Below are 18,450 nucleotides of genomic sequence, written 5' to 3' on the forward strand. Positions count from 1 at the left end.
AACCCCTATTACAATGTAGACTAGTCTGTTTAGAGCCACTGCTAATTAAGCTTAGCTCTCAAAGGTGCCTGTATGGCTTCCCCCACCACCTTCCCACCCCCCCCACCCCCACCCCACCATGGCCACAAGTTCTTTGACACTCCTCCCAAGTGAGAAGTAGGGTCTCTGTCCCTTCCCCTTGAATCTGGGTGGGTTTGTGACCACAATCACAACCAATGAATATAGACTTCAAGGGTGGATTAGAAAAGGTGATGCAGCGGGCTGGGCACAGTGGCTCACGCCTGTAATCCCAGCACTTTGGGAGGCCGAGGCAGGCAGATCACCTGAGGTCAGGAGTTTGAGATCAGCCTGACCAACATGCTGAAACCCCGTCTCTACTAAAAATACAAAAATTAGCCGAGCATGGTGGTGCGTGCCTGTAATTCCAGCTACTCGGGAGGTCGAGGCAGAGGTTGCAGTGAGCCGAGATGGTGCCACTGCACTCCAGCCTGGGCGACAGAACAAGACTCCGCCTCAGAAAAAAAAAAAAAAAAAAGAAAAGGTGATGCAGCTTCAGCCTTATTTACTGCAATGCCAGTTTTCTGGAGCCCTGAGCTGCTGATTTGTAACTTAAAGTCCTACTACCCTCAAGGCACCATACTGTGAGGAAGCCCATGCCACATAGAGAGTCCTGTGTTCATGCTATGGGACACGGCTGAGGTCCCAGCCAACAGCCAGACATAAAGTAAAGACCCCTCCGGATGCTTCCAGCCTCCAGCTGTTGAGTCTTTCCACCAAATTCTGGACCCACAGATTCCAGGAGCAGAATTAAATTGCTTCTGAGCTCCCTTGCAGCTGACATGCCGTAGGGGAAGAGATCAATTTCGTAACATATTGCTAAATCCATGGAAGAAGGTGAACTGGGTTAAAAACAAAAGTGTGACAGGCAGGAAATTTTTTTTTTTAAGGAATTTCTGATCATAACCCAAATCCCCCACCTTTGATAACGCAATGTCTTATTCTTTCTGAAATCCCTGTAGGAAGGATCTGGGTAAAGGACCCTAACTGTTGTCCCCTCCTGACCTACATTGGCTGCACAAGGGAGCCAGTTCCCTAGGCAGGAAGGGAGAGGGGCAAAGCATTTCCACCAGGCTGGTTTTTGCTCTCCCTTCTCTTCTCTTCTCTCTTGTTTTTCTTGCCTCTCCTGGAAGGTGCTCATTCTCAGGGATAGGGAGGGAAGAATTATGCAAGAAGTGTTAGCTTACTTCAGTTTCTTCCCAATTCCCCTACAAATCCCACACCTTTTCATTCTGACCCCGACTACCAGACTTGTGTCACACACCGAATGCATGAGCTTTCATTCACAAAGCTAGGAATGTGCAGCAGTGCAGCTGGCCTCTGTCCCCCACGCTTTCCTCCTTCTCTGAGCCAGGCACTCACAGGCCCCTGATGCCCAGGCAGCCCATGGACCCTGACCCTCAGGCTGCCCTCCTGGGGAAGTGCCAAGCTCAGGGAGACAGGAGGAGGGGCTGAAAGACATCTGGAATGTGATGGACTGAGGAGGGGAATGGGGAGAGCCCAGGTCTTACCCCCACTCTCAAACAAGCAGAGCAGCCAGGGAACAGGCAAAAATGATAAAGCAGCTTGCAATGGGGAGAAAACCAGGCCACATTGTGTGGGGTGGGGTGGGGGGTGAGAGGTGGGGAGCTACTGAGCAAACCAGAAGGAATAGCAAAGAGACGCAGGCAACCCCCCTTCCCCTCCCCGCCCTGCCAAATGCCAGAGGATGAACCCGCCAAAAATAAAATACAGCCATGATTATTGGAGCAGAGGTCAAAGCTGAAGGGGCAGTTCTCCTCTTGACCACAGAAAGCCAGCACCAACTGGGATTATCTGCCAGCCACTCATCTCCAGCAGCCTGGCCCGCAGTGCACAACTAGACCCCAGCCACAACCAGCCCTGTGCAGGAGAGTCCAAGGGTTTAGGACCTGCCCCTTCCTCAGAGCCTGAGACCAAGGCTGGCTTGGCTTCCCAAGTTCACAGCTTTGGAGCTGCTTGCCCTGTTGGACAGTACAGTGGGGTCCTGTGGCTCCAATTCACACAGTTTAGAAACAATTCCTTCTTCTGATCCAAATCCCAGGCCAGTGAGACCTGTGCCTAGCTAGAGTGTAACACAAACCTTCCTACCTACAATTCAAACAATATCAGTCCAAATCCTCTCTTCACTCCTTCAAGAGCAAGGGCATGAGATTATCTATCTATCTATCTATCATCTATCTATCTATCTATCTAGTTTTGCTTTGAGAGAGAGAGTCTCACTCTGTCACTTAGTGGCACAATCTCAGCTCACTGCAGCCTCGACCTCCTGGGCTCAAGTGATCCTCCCACCTCTGCCTCCCGAGTAGCTGGGATTACAGGCCCCAGCCACCACACCCAGCTAGGGCACAGTATTTATTAAAAACTTTATTATCATCTTCCTGGTGCTTCACCTGCAACTACTTCATCGGATCTTTCTCCAATATTTGATGTAGGCATTCTCATACCCATTTTGCAGATAAGGAAACTGAGGCTCAGATAGGCTACACAACCACTGGGGGCAGAGCTCCCATCTTAAGCCCACATGCGTCTTGATCCAGAGTTTTCCATCGTAGCTTGTGATCTCCCATTTTGATTACTTATTTTGTGCCAGATCCCGGGCGGGGCCTGCAAAGGTGAATAAGACAGTCCCTCCCCTTAGGGAGTTCACAGTTTAGTAAGGGAGGCAGATTGCAACACAGTGGGACAGCAGCTTTGACCTCTGAATTCGGGTTGGTGGAAGTACCATGGGAGCCTTTGTGAACATCTCCATCATCACGCCCCCTTCACCCCGGCTCTATTTCCTAGCCCCTCTGGTTCCTTCTCATAGCCTGCTTCTTGTCCTTCCTTAAGAGAGGCACTAGCTGCTGGCTTCTCTCCCATGCCTTTCTTTTCTCCTGTTAATGAGGTCTGAACCCACACACCTGGCAGGAATCTTGGCACCCTACCTGCTTGGAGAGGTTGCCTTAGTTGAGTAAACTTCCTTGGCTTCTGGGGCCCCAGGGGAGAGGCTAGACCCTGACTGCAGCCCCAGACTGGCTCAGCTGGGAAATGGGCACAGGGGCCCCAACGCTGAGCAGGCTGGTAGGCCCTCAAAAGGCTTTTATTGAAGCCTGTTAAAGGGCTTTGGGCTTCCTCTGATGAAAGGCGCTTAAGTGCATCTGGTTATGATTACAGGGGAGGAGAAAGCCAGGCGGTCTCTGGGGGGTTGGACCAGTCATCTGGCTCTGCCTTCCTCAGGGCAGAGCTGGCTGCTGGTGAGGCCAGGTGTGGGGGCAGGCAGGAAGCAGGACCAGTACAAAACTCTCCAACTCTCTGAGGCTCCTGACCCCAGCCTCTGACTTTGTCAGGCTGGACTCCCAGAAAGAGCATCGGGGCTCAGAAGTGCCAGGCTCCTTTGAGAAAATCAAGTTCAGAGTGGCTGCTGACCACCCCTGACTCAGCTCTTCACTGATCTCCACCTCCCTCAATCTCCAAAATATCCTCCCAAGAACCCCTGACCCTCCATCTACCTTCTCCACTGCTCTTCTCCCTCGGAGAAAGTTAAAATAGGCTTTTGCCACAAGGGTTTCTGACAGTGATAAAAACTAAGGAAATGCAGACTTTCAAAAGTTAAAAAACCTCAACGTTTGCTTTCTCCTTTTCAACTAGCCAGGTATTGTTTCCCATAAAACAGACATCGTTAAGGCTGTTTCACGTCACTGTAACTGACAACCATGCCGAATTAAGGGAAGAGATTAATATGAACGTAACGTGGCTGCCCTGGATCGTCATCGGGCAGTCCCAAGCCACTCTGTGCCCGGCACCTGTCCCTGCGCGGAACTCCACGTGTGCACAAAACGCTCTGGGGAGGGGAGGATCGGATGGGTTAAACACAGTCCGCAGTTCTAGAAACGAAAATACATTTTCTTATTCCCGCCCTGATTTAATCCTGCTGCGTGTTATTATTGTCAAGTCTCTTCGCACCACTGTTTCTAAAAAGAAAACCCGTGGGTCTGCGCGGCCCTCCGCCGCCTGCTCGGCTTTTATTGTGCACGCAGCCTGGTCTGCGTGGATCCAGCACGTCGTGACCGCCTCGCAGGCGCGCACGGACACCCTCGGATTGGCATTTCTATAAGAGCTGGGCGCATTGTCTCTGCGGCGACACACGCACCCCCACACAGATAATAAAGGGCCACGGACTCCTGATCAACCCTCCTCGCAACCCATAATTAGAGATGACCTTTGCGAAAGGCAATTAAAATATGGTAATGATCGATGGGCTCGCCTGTTTCCAAAAAGGAAAATACACAGGTGTTGGCTTCAGGAGGCTCCACCTGGCCGGGCCGCGAGGCCTCCTACAGCTCATGAATGAACTCTTTCTCCTGGGAAGCTTCGATTCCCCGCTACCTACGCTAGCGCTGGCTCCTCTCCTCCCTTTCCCCTCCCCCACCAGAGCTCTGGCAGCCAGGAGCTTGCTGGCGGCGGCGGGGCTTTGTCATCGGAACGCACACACAGACACGCACACGCGCGCACCCGGCCACCACGGGACCGCGGCGGCCGCGTCCTTTCTCGCTACGCTTCCTTCCCTGCCCCCTCTTTTAAAGAGCTCCTCCAGACCCTTTCTTTTCTTCCGTCCTTTATGTGTGCGGTCCTTTGCATCGAGGAGCTCAGGAAGCATTTTAGGGGGGCCTTCCGCGGAGCGCCGGACAGCTCCTGGGAGGGAGAACTCAGGACCCTACACGCGCGGAGAGGACGCGTGGACAGCCGGGCTTTGTTTTGTCTCTTGCCTCTGCCGGGAGGGCGGAGAAGCCTCGGCCGAGCTGGGGCCCACTGGCGAATTGGCGGCGGCAAACACCCCCCTCCTAGCCTAAGTGGAACCTGAAACTCCGGACTTGGTCCGGGTGGGGCACAAAGCCACGTGGAGGGTCTCCCAGTCCACAAGTGGCTCTCCCCACACAGACAAATGTGCAGTGTCATTATGGTGGCTCCTGTTGCTCGAGGCCTCGGGGGTGCTCCGGCGGTGCATGCACACCTCACCTCCACAAGGCACGGAGGGCGAGAGGGGAGCCCAGGGGCTGGGGCTCCCCGGGGGGCTGCCTGGAGGAGACGCCACATCGGGCCTGCCCGCACCCCCGGCTGCCTTCCTGGACCAGGAGCACGGAGCCAGGGCGGCCTCGCCTTTCATTATGGGGCCTACGAAAACAGCAGCCCAGGCAAATATGTAGCTATTAAAATTAATCGCCCCGCGTTGTCAGCTGAACATAATGCAAATTATTTATGGGCTGTCTGCGCAATATTTATCATCGTGCAGGCTCCAGCCTCTTCGTGCCTCCTGGCCTCCCCCGCCCGCCCTGGCCCGCGCAGGGCGAAGCTGCGCGCAGGCTGCGGCGGCCCGGGGGCTCTGGGAACTCGAGTGGGGTTCCAAGGGCGAGGCCGTGCGTCAGGCCGTCTTCCAGGCCGAGGGCCTCACTTTAGTTTCTGCCATTCAGTACACATTTATCGGAGGCCTATTACGTGCAAAATTAGGAGATCCGCGAAACCAAGGGGTGAAAACCAATTTGGAGAAATCTGAACCAAACAGACGAGCTCGGGCTCGAGGGGCGATGCAGACAGAGGCTCCTCAACTGCACAAGAGAATTTTCTCTGGCTCAAGTCGGTCCTCCAACCTGGGAAACCCATGTTTGCTAAAGCTGGATTCGCTCTAGGAGAAACCGGGAGCATCTGATGTGCTCAACAGATTCGAGTACAACGCTGTCGACTAGAACAGGAATTCGGTGTCCTTCGAGCCTCAAAACTTGTTTGCTGATCGCAGATAACAGATTAACTGCTAATTGTCGAAATCGGCCAACCATTTAGTTTATCACTGTTGGGGGCCCCTTGGTATTCGCTGCACTTTTTATATGTAAAAACAGTCTTCGTACCTCCTAAACGGCTTTTGTGTGGCTTTTGTTTCTCTTTCAAATACGGTGTTTTAAAAAACAGCAGCAACACGCCACCCCACCCCCTCTTCAACCAAGCCTTCTGGTTTAAAAAAAAACAAAAACAAAAACCAGGAGGAGAAATAATCTATAGGACAATCCCCCCCCTACTGGTCGGAGCTGGCGTTGGGGCTTTTTACACAGATCGAGTCGCCCAGGGCTGCGGAGGTAAACAGGCTTTCTGCACCGCTGCTAAATGAATCACGAGGGGGAAGAACCGAGACTGCGGGGCGAGGGAGGCCTCGGGATCTGGGCCGGGAGCCAGGGCGGGGAGGGCGCTACATGGGGGGCAGTGGGATGGAGGCGGGGCCAGGGTTAACCCTGGTCCAAGGCCCCAAGGCCAGGGAAGGGAGAGGAAGGCCGGTGGGCGGTCCAGCAGGAGGCCCCTACTCGCTATCTGCGAGGCAGGGTGAACGCGCAGCCTGGGCCTCCATCCCCAGCGCGCCTGGGCACCACCTGGGGCCGGTCACGCTGCGTGAGCCCATCTGCGAGGAAGGAGGTCACGAGGCACCCCCTCCCACACAGTTTTAACAACTCTAGGCCTTCAAGACGCAGTAGCAGGCCTGGGTCTTCTGATGTTCATTTAAAGCAAAATGATCGCCTTTCTTCACCATCCCCACCCCAGACGCCACTAACACCTTGCACCTAGCAGACCAAGCCTGAGTCAAGACCTCCTTCGGTCCTGGGGCTGGGGGAGTGGCTACCAACGGGCATCTCTTCTGCAGACTAACAGAAGGGGATGTAGCCAGGAAGCTACTATAAATTTATATTCTTCTTCCGGTTTTCTCTTTTTTTTTTTTTTTTTTTTTGAGACGGAGTTTCGCTCTTTTGCCCTGGCTGGAGTGAAGTGGCACGATCTCGGCTCACTGCAACCTCTGCCCACCGGGTTCAAGCAATTCTCCTGCCTCAGCCTCCCCAGTAACTGGGGTTACAGGCGCCTGCCACCTTGCCCAGATAATTTTTTGTATTTCTAGTAGAGACGGGGTTTCGCCATGTTGGCCAGGCTGGTCTCGAACTCCTGACCTCAGATGATCCACCCGTCTCGCCTCCCAAAGTGCTAGGATTATAAGCGTGAGCCACCGCGCCCAGCCTTCTTAAAATGTGATTTGACCCAATTTAAAGGCTCCCTTTCTTCTCCATTAACCCCCAGTTTTTGACAGATTTTTCTTAGAATATTCCAAAGATTCTCTCATTACTTCAGAAACTTATCTCGAAATGATGTAAAAGGAGGTTCAAAATATTAGGTTGCTTTTGGGTTCCCTTTATCTCGAACATTGTTGCGTAGATTTGAGAAAGGGCTGATTTCTATTTTGTTTTCTAATCAGCAAGTCACTGGTTTTTCTACCTAAGAGAGACCGAACATTGACCACAGTGAAGCAGAAGGGTTGAGCCGCATTTACAAAGTGCCTTCACATTTTGGTCCTCAGAAACCCATCCGAGGGGGACAGAGTGGGTGTTATTGTTCTGATTTTACACATGAAGAGACTGGCCACTCGCCCCCACAAATTTCTGGAAGCTAGTCTTCCTCACTGAACTGGAGCCAGAAGCCATGTGAAGCCTGCCTGCTCCTGCCTACACCCTTCTTCCTCCAGGTCAATGTCATTTAGAATATACTGCATCCTTTTCTGGGATCTGTCTGCTAGGACCCGGGCCACCCTCCTGCTGGAGGCAGCCCCGACAGCCCATATTTTAAGCAGCTCTTTCCACAGCCTGCAAACCTCACGGATTGTCTCTTACAACTGTCTGTTTACTCACTTCCCTCCACCCAGTCAATTCCGACTCCAGGCCCGGGAGGACAATTTTGAAGTGTTTCTGCAGACAGACCCTCTGGCCGCGCCGGAAGTGTTTTATGGACCTGTGAGCCGAGTTAATCCCAGGAGGCGCGGCTGGATTAGTCCCGGGTGTGGGTGGGGGATTCATGTGTTTAGATTTAATCCCCATGGGTGGGGGGCGTAAGGAGAATGGTGGTCGGGTGGCTTCAGCAATGTGTGCCCCCTCCCCATTAAACTCCGAGATTTGCGCTAGAGCGGATGGAAATCGAGGCACGCAGCCCTCGATCCCGGCCAGGCGTGAAGTAGGGGAGCAGGAGGTGCCCCGAGTGGGCGCACCCTAAGAAACCAGTGCGGACATGGCGAGCGAGACCAGAGCGCAGTCGTGTGTGGTTTTTCCCCAAGTTTTTATTCTTCCAGCCCTGTGGAAAGGAGAGCCGCAACCCGGGGAGGGAGCCGGAAAGAAACACTTAATCACTGGCGTCTCGCTGCTCGTCACGCGAAGATGGCAGCGGCTCCCCTGGGTTTCAAGGTTCCGGGAAAGGCGTGTAGCCTTGAGGCGCGCGGGCTGATGCGCTCTCTCCCTCGGCTCGGCGGCCGGCTCGGGCTCACAGAGCCTCTGTCAACGCCGGCAAGTGCAGCTGGGCCGCCCAGCCCCCAGACCAGCCTGGCCCCCTCCGGGCCTGGGGTTGGCGAGGGCAGCTGGGCGTCTGCGCTGCCCAGCCCAGCCGCGGATCCATGGGGTTTCGCGAGCTGAAAGTAAAGGCTTGAGGGAGCGGGGACACCCATACCGGCCCGCGGCACGCTGGGGAGTCAAGCTGCGGCCAATGCAAGACGAGCAGGGTAGACTACTACTAGCGGTGGCCGGAGGCTCAGCCACCTTCGCGGGAGAGGGGATTTACCGCCACCCTCATCCACGCGCAGGCCCCACCTCCCGGCCCTCTCCTCTGTTCCCCGGGCCATTGCGAAACACAGAGCGAACAGGTCCTCGCCAGGAGCCGTCAATTCCCAGGAAGATGGGAACCCACAAGCCTGACTGTGCTTCCCAAGGGTACTAGCGTGAGCGCAGACCTTGCGGGGAAAGAGGGCAGCGCGGCCTCCCCAACCCGGACTCTTCCCTGGTGCAGCACACAACCGCCACGGGCTTCCGAAGCGTCCGAGCGGGGAGGAGGAAGGAAAAGCGGAGGCCCGGGAGGCGGGCTGCGCGCTTGGAAGCCGTGTGTGTTTGTGTGTCTGCGCGCGCGTCCTGGCCGGACGGGTGTTGAGGAGAGAGTGATAGTGAGCAACCCGGAACCAGCAGTCCCAACCTGGACTGAGGAACTGGGCTCTCCAGTCCCGGGCCGTGGGGCTTCATGCCTCGGGCTGGCGGGACAAGCGGCGGGGAGCCCGGAGCTTCGGAGCCGCCGCCGGGCATCTAGCCAGCTCCGCCGGAGAAGCCCGGGGGCGCGTCGGGAGCCAGGGGACTGGTGTGAACCAGCCGCCCCCGCAGGCGGACGTTTAGCTCCGGCACCCGGGAGCACTGACACTGGGCGATAAGGAGTTCCTCGGCAATCGGCTGTCCCCAGTCCCCTCCGGCGGACGTGACCGCCGGATGCTATGCGGCTAGGTGGGCCAGGGGGGCCTTTGCATTGCCTTCCCTGACCCCTTCCTTGCCGCGGAGGAGCCACAGATGCCTCCGTACGACTCTCCAGAACTTTCTTTTGCAAAATAAAGGCCAAATGTTGGGCCTTCTAGTCTCTTCATATTTTCCTTTGCAAGGTTGGGGTCCAGGCAGTCCTCTCGAAACACCCCCCAAACAGCTCGCTTTCATTACAAAACGCTAGAGAGGCAACACAGCCCTATCTCTCCCTCTGGTCAGTCCAGGCCCTATCTCTCCCTTTGGTCAATCCAGGCCCTATCCCAAGCTGTGCGGCTTTGGGCAAACTGCTTAACAGTTCGGAACTTCGGAGTCCTCATCTGTAAAATAAGGCCAATACTAGTATCTACCTCGTAGGGTTGTTCTAAGGATAACATGCCTGCATACATAAGGTGCTTAGAACGCTGCCTCCAGTACAATGCTACATGTGTTTGTTACTATGATCTGGCACTCCCTTTGGATGGGGAGGGAGTACAAAGTTCCGGGTTAAAGTTCCTGGAAGTTTACATGGAGTCAGTGGTCTTGGCAGGGTGGAAAGGGCACTATTGTATGGCCACTGAAAAGTGAAGGCCAAATGCCCTCAAACTGTCTCCACTAGACCTTCCCATAAAGGCTTGTGTGTGTGTGGTGGTGGATAGGAGGGACGGTCCTCTTTAATGGCGCTCATTTAGACTGGATTAATGGCAAGTTCCGTCAGGGCTCAGGCACCATTACCCACTCTCCCCCTGCAGCCCTGGGGAAGAGCGCTGGTTTCCAGGACCTCCAGCCTACTCTTCCAGGCCACCTTTTTTGATGGCTGAAGGCCACCTCTTTAAATCAGTTCTCGGAGGAGTTGGCCAAAAGCCATGTCCTCTGGGATGTACGTTGGCTAACACTGGTCCAGGGTTGCCGTATGGCAGGCCATGTCCCTGGGCCGCTGGCGGGCCATATTTTACTGATGCACAGATGCAAACACCACTTCTGTAGGCAGAATCGGTCAGACTTCTAATTTCAAAAGGCTTCCCATTACCTTTGAAATGGGGACTCTGGCACAAAGGGGAGGAGTTGCGGCAAATAAGAGCCTAGGGAGGCCTCGGCCTCCCCTGCTTGGCCTCTCCAGGGTCACCCATAATTCATTAGGTGAGGCTGCCTTTTCCTTTTCAAAGACAACGCAAATGGCCTTTGCCTTAAGTGGCTACCGGCGTTTGCCTAATCACTGAAATGTGCTGGCAGTGCGCTCTAGCTCTCAGTAGATCCTTATCGGAACTGTGCGTGCCAAGCTGCCAGCCCCGAGAAAGACAAAGAACACGGGCGCCTCCGGGTTTGCTCCTGAAGCCTCAGGGTCACCTCTGGGGCTTCCCCTTCACAGCCTCCGGCCCCTACAAGACGCTCCCAGCCAGCCTCCGGAACAAACCCGCAGCCCTAAAGCAGAATTCCAGTTCTCGAGCGCCACCCGGAGAGTTCACATTTCCCCTCCTCGGAGGCCTCGTGGTGCGCAAGTAAGAGCCCGAGGGCGGCGGCAGCACACGTCTGGGCAGCCCCCTCCTCGTACCCAGCAGCGCGTACGCAGGAAAAGAAAAAGCCAAGAGAAAAACGTGGACTGTAAAAGCCAAAACGTAGGACCATCTACTAGTAACTACCGACAACCCCAGGCAGGAGTTTGCAAGGAGTAAGCAACACTCTAATAGAAACTACAACTAAAATAAATCCTCTCTTCGCGTTCTATTAAGGTCCTGGAAGGTGGAACGCCAAGGGGACCCTGTCTTCTTAGGACACAGACTGGCTGCGCCGATAGTGCTCAGCCCCGCACCTCCTGAGCATACATTTAATGCTAGGCAAAGAGCAAGTTTCCTATCTACCGTTTGACCAGTTCTCACAGTCTTTCTAATTGACTCAACGTGTATTAGATTGAAACAAAAATGATCTTGGTTGGAATATACATGGGCAACCTGTATTTAGATGGGGTAAGTTCCTGCAGCTATCTGACCACATTTGTCTGGTCCCTCCGAGAATCCACGTTTTCTAGCCCGAGAAGGGACAGGCGGCCCTCATGGCGCCTCCTTCGGCGGCTTCCTGGCGAAGCGCCCATCCTCCCCAAGCACCGGGAACGGAGGCCGCCCATATTAACACTCTTGGGCAGCCTGTTCTGACCTATACTGTCATTTTTTCCATCGGTCCGGATCGGGCTGGGGGTGGGGTGGGGCGGGAGCTCTCCTCCGAGGGGCTCTGCACGGATCGTTGGGTTTTCCCCGGCGAACTTAACACGGAGGCAAAAGGGGCAGATGGAAACCAGGGCCCGGCTGGCCCCGCGCGCGTAAGCGCGGCACTCAGCAGCTCGACGCAAAGCCAGGGCTGGATTTTCGCGGCCCGGGCCCGGCGGCCGCCCAGCGCCGGCGCGATCCTCTCTCCATCGGGCTGAACAAACGTGGTCGCCTAATTCCGCCCGGGAGACAGCAGCTGTGCGGAGAGAGGGGGAGAAAAAAAATCGCAACTTTTCCAACAGAAAGTGTGTGCGCACAGGAGAGGTGAAGGCCCACCCCGATTCTGTGCACGTATCGACACAGCATCTAATCAGTGTCACTGCCAGGAATACGCTTCCGCGGCGGGCGACACCGCCGCCCCCGCCAACCTGCAGGAGGGAGGGGGGATGCAAATGGCGTCTCGCGTCGTCCTAGACTCCGCGCAGCACCCGCTGCCGCGACTCCGAGCAGACGTTGCAGCAAACGGGTGCAGCGTCTGGGGACGCGAACGCGCAGGCGGCCCGAGCGGTCGCAGGGAAGAGGAACTAGCACCACTCCCCGCTCCGAGGCCGTTCCCCGCCCCCACCTCCGGAAGAGCCGCCCTTACTCGACTGGGGTGAGGGGCGGGAAACTTTGCAAGGAAACTGTTCTGCGCCTTCCCCGCGTGGCACCTCAGAAGAACGTGGGTGGGTTTCCCGTCCGAGGCCAGACCATGCTACCCTACTTTTCCAGGCTTCCGACCTGAACCTCGTGGACTATGGGAGAGAGAGTACATTTCGGGCCGCTGCGGGGGGCGGAGGGACACCAAAGTCAGGCGTCTTCAAGGGTTCTGGCAGATGGCCAAGTTTGTGTCCTTTCCCTCCCACGCTAGAGTAGCGCGCGCCACTTTGGGGAAGCGTGAGACCGTTCACCACCGGCCACGAGGCCACCAGTGTCTTCCAGGTGGGGCCGATGGTTTCTCTGCAGCACTCCCTTCCGCCTTGCGCTCCCCGCCTAGCTCCCACAGTCCTGGGGAGCCCCCAGAGCTAGCCCGCGTCTTCCCTCGCCCGCTCTTCCGGGGGAAGGGGAGGCTGTTTGTGTGGTGTGCAGCCCCGCTCCGGCTCGCACTCCCGCGAGCCACCTCGCAGCCCTCCCCGGCCTCGGCCTCACGGATCCCCTCCCAGAGTAGCCCCGCGGGCCCCCCCCGCCATGCGTAATGGGGCGCCCCTGGGACGCAGGCGGGGATGGCGGTTCCGGTCGTTCCGGGATTTGCGTGCAAGAAGAAAACAAGGCCGGTGACTACAAGAGCGGCGCCTCCATTCTTGGGGTTCAGACGCCCGCGCAGCCTCCGCGTAGGTTCCGCTCTCGCCCAGGGAGCCCGCTTCCGTGTCCCTGCCCCCGCCCCCCAACGATTCCTCGTCCCGCCCGTGCCGCACCACGCGGAGCTCCGAGCGCCCTGGCTCCCACACCGGTCCCTCCATAACTCGCGCGTCTCCCTCGCTCCGGGCTCGGGGAGCCGCTCGCTCCCAGCGCCCAGAGTCAGCCGGTTCCACCTTCGGCTGCGAGAGCCGCCGCCCCGCGCCACCCCCTCCCGGCCCGGCCCTTGTCCCAGCCCGGCTCCCCCGCCAGCTGCGCCGCCACCGCCGCACGTGACCCGCCCCCGTCGCGGCTTCCGCTGAGCTGCCTGTTCCGGAGCACAAACAATTTCTGCTCTGACGCGGGGTCTCTCGGGGGCCCTGGCGTCCTCTACTCCCTGCTCCCCACCCCACCCCCTACCTTCCGGGTAGAACTCAAAACAACTCGCTGACCTTCGGGCCGACCAGCTCCGTCTTCCACTGACTCCGGCATTCCGTTCAAACCCAGCAGCCGCAGCTTCTAAGATTTCACTCCGCTCTGGGCTGGGGTGGGGGGGGCGAGTTCTCCGGGAGGGGGTGTCTCAGATCGAAAGAGCCACTTCACGCTCTTTCCCCTCCTCCGAGGTGAGTTTTTAGACTATTTGGAGGCCTTGGGGAAACGGGAGCAGCCGCGTGCAAAGGAGCCCCCCCCCCCGCCTTCTCCCCGCACATGCAGCCTTGTCTAGTGTGACCCGATTTCCAGGGTCAGCAGCAGAGGGCCTGGCCAGCTTCGGAAATACCACCAAGCGGTGGACTGTGGCACCAGGCAGAGCTGGGGTGGAGGACTGTGCTAAATAATAATGGTAGCTCCTACTCCCATGGTCTGTGCTAAGTTCTTCACAAGCCCTCCAACTTTACAGAGTGAGAAACTGAGGCATAGGGAAAGGTCAGTTACTCAGCTAGGTAAGTGACTTAGTGAGGATTTGAACCCGGGTCTCGAGTTTAGGGTGGCTAAACATGCTGTAAGTATGTTACAGTGCATACCTTGGTATCGACAGTACAAACCTGTCTACTTGACAGGTGTTTGCTTGAGAGCTGTGTATTTGGCGTGTAACATTGTGGCTGGCATATAGTAGGCACTCAATAAATATTTGTGGAATGAATGGGTGTCAGAATAAATGATTGACAGAATCATTGATGACAAGTGATGAGAAAAAACAGCCCTAACCATTGTTCTTCCTAAGAGAAATAAAAATCTCTGGCTGTTTTTTGAGTGTTCGCACGTAACAGGAAACTCTTATTCAAAAATACATTAACCTCCTACCCCTATCCCCTAGCCAACCACCCTGGTAGTCATTCGAACTTGCTGGGGCACATAGCCAAAGCAGCTTCTACTTGGTCTCGGCCATTTTTTCCCACCCTTGTTCCTGTTCTGTAGGATTCTGCTCAGGGTCAGGCAGCCTGGAACTGCAATTGACGTGATTCTGAACACATAAGCAACAGGGGAGGAGGGTACACCCACCAAACGTGGTTCGTTGGCTTCCCTTCTACTGGCTGGTAGGGGTTCGGGGGAGAGTGGCTTATAGCTCTGTGGTTATTTTTGAATTCACGGACCACCCTGTGCAACTGGCTTCAACCCTCACCAGCTGTGAGGTTGCATCTCGAAGTGTAGGCAGTCATCTACTTTAACCGACAGCTCCGCGATCCCAGTCAGTGGGACCACATCTGTAATTTGAAGAGCTGCCACTGGTGCTCGGTACTGTCCTCCTCCTCCTCGTGGCCCAAGAAAGGATGCATTAAAAACACTTATATTTAGATAGCTCAATAGAATAGATGTTCATACCATATAGTGGGAGTAAGTAGGGTAAAGTTTAGAAAATCTCCCCCCTCCCTACTTCATTTTCTTTCTTTTTTTTTTTTTTTTTTTTTGAGACGGAGTCTCGCTCTGTCACCCAGGCTGGAGTGCAGTGGCGCAGTCTCGGCTCACTGCAAGCTCCGCCTCCCGGGTTCACGCCGTTCTCCTGCTTCAGCCTCTCCGAGTAGCTGGGACTACAGGCGCCCGCCACCACGCCCGGCTAATTTTTTTGTGTGTGTGTTTTTAGTAGAGACGGGGTTTCACCGTGGTCTCGATCTCCTGACCTCGTGATCCGCTCGCTTCGGCCTCCCAAAGTGCTGGGATTACAAGCGTGAGCCACCGCGCCCGGCCTCCGTACTTCATTTTCTAAACCTTATCAGTTATCCTGTGTTACTAGTTGGGCAACCTGAAATGAGGCCAAATTCCACTTCATGTTACCTGAATGTGAACTTTCTCCTTTCCAATTTGATCCATCCAATATCTATTGACTACTATCCTTCCCTCCCTCACTCCTTCCTTTTTTCTTTCCCTACCCTCATAGTTATCTATTTTTGCTCATGTTCCTATGATTATTAATGGATAAATGAAAATGTATATTTTCTCCAAGTTACGACCCTATCTTAATTATAAGGCTGGGGTTTGTGCCACCTCTTTTTTGGGGGTGGGGGGACAGAGTTTCGCTCGTCACTGAAGCTGGAGTGCAATGGCGCAATCTTGGCTCACTGCAACCCCTGCCTCCCGGGTTCAAGCAATTCTTCTGCCTCAGCCTCCCAAGTAGCTGGGATTACAGGTGTGCACCACCATACCTGGCTAATTTTTGCATTTTTAGTAGAAACGGGGTTTCACCATGTTGGTCAGGCTGGTCTCGAACTCCTGACCTCAGGTGATCCACCTGCCTCGGCCTCCCAAAGTGCTGGGATTACACGCATGAGCCACCATGCCCAGCCTCTGCCGCCTCTTTTACAGTCTGGTCTGGAGTGACCAGCAAGACCTCATGACCTCAACTTGTGGCAAGCCCAGGTTGGAAGCATCTGATGATTCCCAAGGAGGTCACAGGCCTCAATCCCACATTGCTGGGTTGTAGTTGAGAACAGCCTTGCCAAAACTCACTCCTCATGCCGAGGGGGCTGGTGACAAGTGATGCCGAACCAGAGGTTCGGGATGCTAATTTGATTTATTATCTGTGTACAGCCTGGGGAGGAGAAAAGGCTCATAAAAGTGTTCTAGGCTGGTCATTCTGAATGTGAGCATTTATTTATCTGCAAAGCTGCCGAATATCCCTGCAGGAAGTCGCAGGCGCAGCAACCCCTGACTGCACAGACAAAAGTCTCCCCTTTAGACAGGGCTGCTTTTATTGTTCCCAACAGCTTTGTGCTTTCCCTGGGGGAAGAGGAGAGTCACATAGCGAGTGTTCTTCCTCTTTTCTCACGCTGCAGAGGAAGTGATGTTGTGGAAACAGTGGTATTAACTTGGCCTTCGAACCACACAGCAGCCAGAGTTGGGAAAAGCTCGGTGCAGGCAGGCACTCCTACGGCTCATTTAGGCCCTGAGAAACACTCCAGCCTGGGCCTGAGTGTGGGGATGATGAGTGCACACAATGCAAGAGAAACCATACTTAGGAATTATTCCCTGGATACAAGAGGCCCCTGAGGTATGGATGTTCTTGACCCCTTGAACCTGCTTCCAATTAGGAGTAAAGCCCCCAAGGGATGTATGGAGCATGTTTCATCATTCTTGATTGATTAGACATTTATTGATTGCCCACTTTGTGCCAGGCACTGTACTAGGCATGCAATGGTAAGCAAGAGACATGGTCCCTGCCCTCATGGAGCTTACATTCTACTTTTCTTGGCACACAAGCAAACAGGGTAGAGGATACAGCCCCTACCATCAAATCCTGCAGTGTCTTTCTCCTTAATATCTATCCTGTCCTCTTGCTCATCCAACTACCCTTCAGATCCTTTTGGACTCTTCAATAAACACTTGGGCCCCACCCCTCCCCAAACTCAGCTCCTCTGTCTGATCATTCCATCCACTGCTTTAAGTCCTAGCAGCAAGGAGAGGGAAAGGGGCGCTCCCAGCTGCATCAGCCTCTTTTATAAAGATTTCCCAGAAGTCCCACCCAGTGGTTTCCACTGACATCTCATTGGTCACTTCTTTGCTTCTCTTTTTTTTATTTTCTTTGAGACAAGGTCTTGCTCTGTCATCCAGGCTGGTGCAGTGGTGCAATCACAGCGCACAGCAGCTTTGACCTCCTGGGCTCAAGTGATCCTCCCACCTCAGCCTCTCGAGTAGCTGGGACCACCATGCCTAGCTAATTTTTTATTTTTTATAGAGACAGGGGTCTCACTATGTTGTTCTAGCTAGCCTCGAGCTCCTGGGCTCAAGCAGTCCTCCTCCTCAGCCTCCCAAAGTGCTGGGATTTACAGGTATGAGCCACTGTGCCCAGCCTGGCCACCTCTTGCTGCAAGAAAGAGGCTGCATGTCTTAGTAAGTTCAGGCTGTTATAACAAATTACCAGTTTGGGTGGTTTAAACAAACAAACAAAAAAGCATTTACTTCTCACAGTTCTGCAAGTCCAAGATTATGGTCAAGGTGCTGAGAGTCGCTTGAACCCAGGAGGCAGAGGTTGCAGTGAGCCGAGATCTCGCCACTGCACTCCAGCCTGGGCGATGGAGTGAGACTCTGTCTCAAAAAAAAAAAAAAAAAAAAAAAAAGAAAGAAAAATCAAGGTGCTGGCAGATCTGGTGTCTGTTGAGGGCCTGCTGGAGCCGTCTTCTCATCGCACCCTCTCATGGCAGAGAGCAGAGAGAGGAAGCAAACGCTCTCCTGTCTTTTTTTATAAGGACACTAATACCATTCATGACCTAATTATCTCTCAGAGGCCCCATGTCCTAATACCATCACATTGGGGTTAGGATTTCAACATACAAATTTGGGAGGGACACGAATATTCAGTCCATGGCACTGAGAAATGTCATCTTTTAGCTTGGGTACATTGTTATCTCAAATTACGAAGGAAGAGCGGGGGATGAATATTGGTGTAGGCAACTGGCCACCTCTGCTCCTAGTCTCACAGAGAGTATGAGAACATTAAGCATGTGGGTGGAGAAGATTCAGTAGAGACCTTTTGGGGTCTAGTCCTGGTTCACACCCCTGTCGCTGGGGGTTGGGATGCCAACAGCTTCTATGTAGCTGTAGCTACCACCAGATAAGCTAGTTCAATTTTTTCTCCTGGGAGCGGTGGATTTGGAGAGAGAAGGCTGATTAGTCAGGACAGGGCTGGCTCCATGGGCAAGCGACCCGTGCAGTCACATGGGCCCCATGCTTGGGGTTATTGCTCTGTAGTTACCATCTTGAAATTCTGGGAAAAAAGGCCGGGCGCGGTGGCTCACACCTGTAATTTCAGCACTTTGGGAAGCCGAGGCCGGTGGATAACCTGAGGTCAGGAGTGCAAGACCAGCCTAGCCAACATGGTGAAACCCGTCTCTACTAAAAATACAAAAATTAGCTGGGCATGGTGGCACACGTCTGTAATCCCAGCTACTCGGGAGGCTGAGGCAGGAGAATCACTTGAACTCGGGAGGCGGAGGTTGCAGTGAGCCGAGATCACGCCACTGCACTCCAGCCTGGGCAACAAGAGA

The 18,450-nt window shown here is 54.7% G+C and overlaps 1 protein-coding gene across 2 annotated transcripts in view; it reads right to left on the bottom strand.

Annotated features, from left to right (window-relative positions):
* The window catches only part of BCOR (BCL6 corepressor), a 126,158-nt gene extending 112,406 nt beyond the window's left edge, over positions 1-13,752 (bottom strand). The window contains exon 1 of one of the 2 annotated variants that reach the window (XM_063634509.1): positions 13,426-13,752. The gene's annotated coding sequence lies outside the window, so the exon portion shown is untranslated. The remainder of the gene's footprint in view (positions 1-13,425) is intronic. The other variant, XM_063634512.1, reaches the window with a different exon arrangement.
* Between the last annotated feature and the right edge of the window lie 4,698 nt (positions 13,753-18,450).

The sequence above is a fragment of the Symphalangus syndactylus genome, chromosome X (genome assembly GCF_028878055.3).
Source record: "Symphalangus syndactylus isolate Jambi chromosome X, NHGRI_mSymSyn1-v2.1_pri, whole genome shotgun sequence".
In the NCBI taxonomy this organism is placed as follows: Eukaryota; Metazoa; Chordata; class Mammalia; order Primates; family Hylobatidae; genus Symphalangus; species Symphalangus syndactylus.